The sequence below is a fragment of the Lepus europaeus genome, chromosome 7 (genome assembly GCF_033115175.1).
Source record: "Lepus europaeus isolate LE1 chromosome 7, mLepTim1.pri, whole genome shotgun sequence".
Taxonomy (NCBI): Eukaryota; Metazoa; Chordata; class Mammalia; order Lagomorpha; family Leporidae; genus Lepus; species Lepus europaeus.
In genome coordinates, this window is record NC_084833.1 from 56,206,309 (window position 1) to 56,212,396 (window position 6,088).

The following is a 6,088-nucleotide window of genomic DNA, read 5'->3' on the forward strand; positions in this document are numbered from 1 at the left end:
ATTTAAATGTTTAATGATAGTGATATTTAAATAGTTAAAAGTGTTACATATACTTTTTAAAAACTTTTTATATTGTTGTGAATAGAATCATTTTCTCAATTTTATATTCAGATTATTGTACTGCATACCAATAAAGACTTTTGCTTATGGGCATATCATATGACCTTGCAGAATTAATTTACTAGTTCTAGTAGTTTTTTATAGATTCTTTTGGATATTCTACACATAGGAGTGGGTTTTCTATGAATAAGGCCATTTTCCTTTCCAATGAAGATTTCTTTTTTCTCGTTTAATTTCATTGGCTAGAACTTCCAGTACAATGTTGAAGTGGCAAGGAAGAACAACCTTGTCTTTTTTTTTTTTTAACAGGCAGAGTGGACAGTGAGAGAGAGAGACAGAGAGAAAGGTCTTCCTTTTCCATTGGTTCACCCTCCATATGGCCACCGCAGCCGGCGCGCTGAAGCTGGCGCACCATGCGCTGATCCAAAGCCAGGAGCCAGGTGCTTCTCCTTGTCTCCCATGTGGGTGCAGGGCCCAAGAACTTGGGCCATCCTCCACTGCACTCCTGGGCCACAGCAGAGAGCTGGACTGGAAGAGGGGCAACTGAGACAGAATCCGGCACCCTGACCAGGACTGCAACCCGGTGTGCCAGCGCCACAGGCGGAGGTTTAGCCTATTGAGCCGCAGCACCGGCCAACAACCTTGTCTTAATCGTAAATTTAGAGGGAAAGCATTCAGCTTTTTGCCATAAAGTATGAGGTTAGGGTTGTTTTTTTTTTTTTTTTTTTTGACAGAGTTATAGACAGTGAGAGAGAGAGATAGAGAAAGGTCTTCCTTCCGTTGGTTCACCCCCCAAATGGCCACTATGGCTGGCACTGCGCCGATCTGAAGCCTGGAGCCAGGTGCCTCCTCCTGGTCTTCTGTGCGGGTGCAGGGGCCCAAGGTCCTGGGCCATCCTCCACTGCCCTCCTGGGCCACAGCAGAGAGCTGGACTGGAAGAGGAGCAACTGGAACTAGAACCCGGAACCCATATGTTATGCCAGCACCACAGGTGAAGGATTAACCAAGTGAGCCACGGCCCTGGCCCCAGATGTTAGGTTTTTTGTAGATGCTCTGTATTAGGTTGAAGAAGTTTACTTCTAATCCTAGTTTGTTAAAAGATTTTATTATGAATCATTGTTGGATTTTGTCACATGCTATTTGTCCATCTATTGATATGATCATGTGTTTTATCTTTTATTCTATTAATATATTACATAAATTGATTTTTAAATGTTAAATTTTTGAATTTTGAGCCAGTCTTTCATTCCTGGGATAAATCCCACAACATGGTTATATAATCATTTTTATATGTAGCTAGATTTGACATATATATTTAGTTTTCTATGTACTTGAGAGGCAGGCAGAGAGAGGGAAATTTTCCACTGGTTCATTCCCCTAATGCCCATGATGGCCAAGGCCAGGCTAGGGCTGAAACCAGGAGCAAGGATCATAATCTGGATTTTCCAGGCGAATGACAGGAACCAGTTACTTAAACCATTACCACCAAGGTCTGCATTGGTGAGAAGCTGGAATCAAGAACTAGAGTCAAGAACTGAACCCAGGCACTCTGATATAGAACACAGGCATTTTTTTTTTTGAAAATTTATGTATTTATTTACTTAAAAGGCAGAGTGACAGAGAGGAGAGATGGCTACAACTGCCTGGTCTGGGCCAGGCCAAAGCCAGAAGCCAGGAATTCCATCCTGACCTCCTACAATAAATGTCAGGGACTCAAGTACTTGGAATATCTTCCACTGTCTTTCAAGGTGTATTAGCATAAACAGGATTGGAAGTGGAGTAGCCAGGACTCAATCTGGTACTCAGGATGTTACCATCCCAAGTGGTAGCTTAACCCTCTGCCAAAATTTAGGGTCCATAACACAGGCATCTTAACTACTAGGCTAAATGCTTGCTATGGTTTGTTAACATTTTATTGAGGATTTTTGGTGTATATTGAGGAATATGGATTTCTAGTTTCATGGTCTTTGCCTATTTTGCTGTCAGGATGATATTGGCCTCCTAGAATGATTTAGGAAATATTCTGTTTTCTGGAAGAGTTTGTGTAACATTGTTATTGTTATTAAATGTCTGAAGTCATCTGAGCCTGGGCTATTCTTTATGTGAATATTTTAAATTCTGAAGTCCTCTTTACATGTTTGAGGTCTAAACATATTTTCTATTCCTTCTTGACTCACTTTTAATACTTTGGGTCTAAGAACTTGCCATTTCATTTAAGTTGTCTAATTTGTTGACAACTTTTGTTTGGTCACCATGTTTTTGTATCCTTTTCATTACTTTAAGGTCTGGTTGTGATAATCCTAGTATTTCTTTTTGTATTTGTCAGTGTAATTAAAGTTTTATCAATCTTTGAAATCTTTTAAAAGAACCAACTTTTGGTTTAATGGATTTTTGTCTATTTCTCTACCTTTAATTTTGTTGATTTCCACCTAAGGATCATATCCCCTTCCTCTTGTTTGCTTTTCTTTTTTCTAGTTTCTTTCTTTTTTTTTTTAATATTTATTTTATTTATTTGAAAGGCAGAGTTACAGAGAGAGGTAGAGCCAGAGAGAGAAAGACAGGTTTTCCATCTGCTAGTTCACTCCCCAGATAACTGCAACAGCCAGAGCTGAGCTGATCCAAAGCCAGGAGCCAGCAGCTTCTTCTGGGTCTTCCACATGGGTGCAGGGGCCCAAGGACTTGGATCATCTTTCACTGCTGCTTTTCTAGGTGATTAGCAGGGAGCTGGATCAGAAGTGGAGCAGCTGGGACTCGAACCAGTGCCCATAAAGGGATGCTGGTGCTGCAGGCCATCGCTTTAATCCACTGCACCACAGTGCTGGCCCCTTGTGATAGATTTTTCCCACCTATAGCCTAATGTAAGTGTTCTGAGCATGTTTAAAGTAGGCAAGGCTCAGTATGATGTTCTGTAGTATATTAACTCATTTTCCATTGCTGTAACAAAATAATGGAGACTGAGTAATCTGTAAAGAACAGAGGTTAATTAGCTCATAGTTCTGGAAGTCCATGAGCATGGTACCACCTCCTGCTAGGCTCTGGTGAGAGCCTCATTGCAGATGGCATCACAGTGGCAGGAAAGCATGTGAAAGAAATCACATGGCAGGACAGGAAGCCAGACATATTCAGGGATTGGTTTTTTTCTTTTCTTTTTTAAGATTTTATTTATTTATTTGAGAGGTAGAGTTACAGACAGTGAGAGGGAGAGACAGAGAGAAAGGTATTCCAACTGTTGGTTCACTCCCCAAATGGCCGCAACAGCCGTAGCTGCACTGATCTGAAGCCAGGAGTCAGGTTCCTCTTCCTGGTCTCCCACGCAGGTGCAGGGGCCCCAAGACCCGGGTCATCTTCTACTGCTTTCCCAGACCATAGCAGAGAGCTGGATTGGAAGAGGGGCAGCTGGGACTAGAACCAGTGTCAACATGGGATGCCGGTGCCGCAGGCAGAGGATTAACCTACCTACGGCACCACGGTGCCAGCCCCGCCTTTTTCTTTTAAAACAACTTGCCCTCTGAGAACCAATGAACTCTGCAGGACCAGTAGAGTCCTTTTCAAAGGTGATACCTCTCATGACCTAATTCCTTTCCACTAGACCTAACTTTCTGAAAGTTACACCACCTTTTACTACAGCCACATTAGGGAAAAATAAAACCCAAGCCTCCAACATATGAAGCCCTTGGAGACAAACCATATCCAAACCCTAGCAGACTGGCTAGGTGTATTAAGCACATTTTCAGCTTCTGATGTTTTCAATTTATAATGGATTTATTTAGACATAGCCTCATTGTAGATTGAGGCACATCTGGTATACTCCCCTCTCATAGCTATTTGAGTTACTCTGACACAGTTTGATGTTTTTGTTCTCATTCAGTTTAAAACATATTCAAATTTCCTTTGTGATTTATTCTGTGACCCATTGGCTATTTAGATTGTGTTGTTAAATTTATACATACTTGTGGGCTCCCCAAATTTTCTGTGGTGATTTCTAATTTAATTCAATTCTGTTGTGAGTGGTGAACATACTTTGTATGATTTCAGTTCTTTTAAATCAATGAGGTTTGTTTTATAGCCTATTTTGGAGATGTACTATATTAGAAAAAATGTTTATTGTGCTCGTGTTGGGTGCGCCTAAAAGAGGTCATTGTGATCTTATAGAGGTCAAGTTGGGTCACAGTGTTGTTCAAGCCTTTTCTACATTTGTTTATTTTCTGTTTGCTCTATCAGTTATTGAGCGTGAGGTATTGAAGTCAACTACTATTTCTGAATTGTCTATTTCTTGCTTCAATTCTGTTGTTTTGTGTATTTTGAGGCTCTATTGTTATGGTCATACACACATACAATTTCTGTATCTTTCAGGTTAACGACCTTTTTATCATAATGATATGTCCAACCTTGTCTCTAGTGATGTATCTTGTCTTCAAGTCTATTTTGTTTGATATTATTATAGTCACTCCAGCAATTTGTTTAGGTTTTTTTTTTTGGTAAGAGGGAGAGGCTTAAAACAAAAATAATAAATGTATTTTACAGTTCTGGAGGTCAGATGTCAGAGATGGATTTCACTGGGCCAAAGTCAAAGTGTTTGTAGGTTGTGTTTTTTACTCCAGCAGTCTTATGATTGGAATTTTTTTTAATTTTTTAAAATTTTTTTGACAGGCAGAGTGGATAGTGAGAGAGAGAGACAAAGAGAAAGGTCTTCCTTTGCCGTTGGTTCACCCTCCAATGGCTGCTGCGGCCGGCGCATCATGCTGATCCGAAGCCAGGAGCTTCTCTTGGTCTCCCATGCGGGTGCAGGGCCCAAGGACTTGGGCCATCCTCCACTGCCTTCCCGGGCCATAGCAGAGAGCTGGCCTGGAAGAGGGGCAACCGGGATAGAATCTGGCGCCCCAACCGGCACTAGAACCCGGTGTGCCGGCGCCGCAAGGCGGACGGTTAGCCTGTTAAGCCACGGCACTGGCCATGATTGGAATTTACATAGTATATCTCTAACCTTTTATTTTGAATATATTTATATCTTTTACCCTCAGTTGTGTTTCCATTAACATACAGGTGGATCTTGTTCCTAATCCAGTCTGAAAGTCTCTGTCTGTGGAATGGAGTGTTGAAAAGATCAAAATTAACATGTAACATAATTACTGATATTTTGGATTTACATTTGCCCTTTGTTTATTTCTGATACACCTTGACATCTTTCTTTTGTGTTAAATAAATGAACATTTTCTTTCTTCTTTTTATTTATTTATTTATTTTTGACAGGCAGAGTGAGAGAGAGAGACAGAGAGAAAGGTCTTCCTTTTTCCGTTGGTTCACCCACCAACGGCCGCTCTGGCGGCGCGCTGCGGCCAGCGCACCATGCTGACCTGAAGCCAGGAGCCAGGTGCTTCTCCTGGTCTCCCATGCGGATGCAGGGCCCAAGCACTTGGGCCATCCTCCACTGCCTTCCCGGGCCACAGCAGAGAGCTGGACTAGAAGAGGAGCAACCAGGACAGAGTCCGGCGCCCCAAGTGGGACTAGAACCCAGGGTGCTGGCGCCGCAGGCGGAGGATTAACCTAGTGAGCCACGGCGCTGGCCAATAAATGAACATTTTCTAGTTTATATCTTAATTATACTGTTGATTTTTTTATTTGTGTTTTTTGAGATTAGTGGTTGCCATAGAGATTATAACATGTATCTTAATTTATTACAGTCTACTTTGGATTGATACAAACATACAAACACAGAATATAACTCCATATCGTCCCTCTGCCTTGTACTATTAAATTTATGTATCTAATACCTAACAATATGGCATTATAATTATTGCTATATTCACACCGATGGCTTTTAAAGAATAGAAAAAGTGAGGAAAATATTTATAGGATCTTTTATATTAACCCACATATTTACTATTTGTAATGTAGTACCTTTTTCCTATGGAATTTAGTTACTATCTGAAATCACTTTCTATCAACTGAACCAGCTTCCTTTAATATTTTTTTAAGGTAGCCCTGCTAACAAGTTCTTTGTTTTTGTTTTTTGGGAATATATTTATTT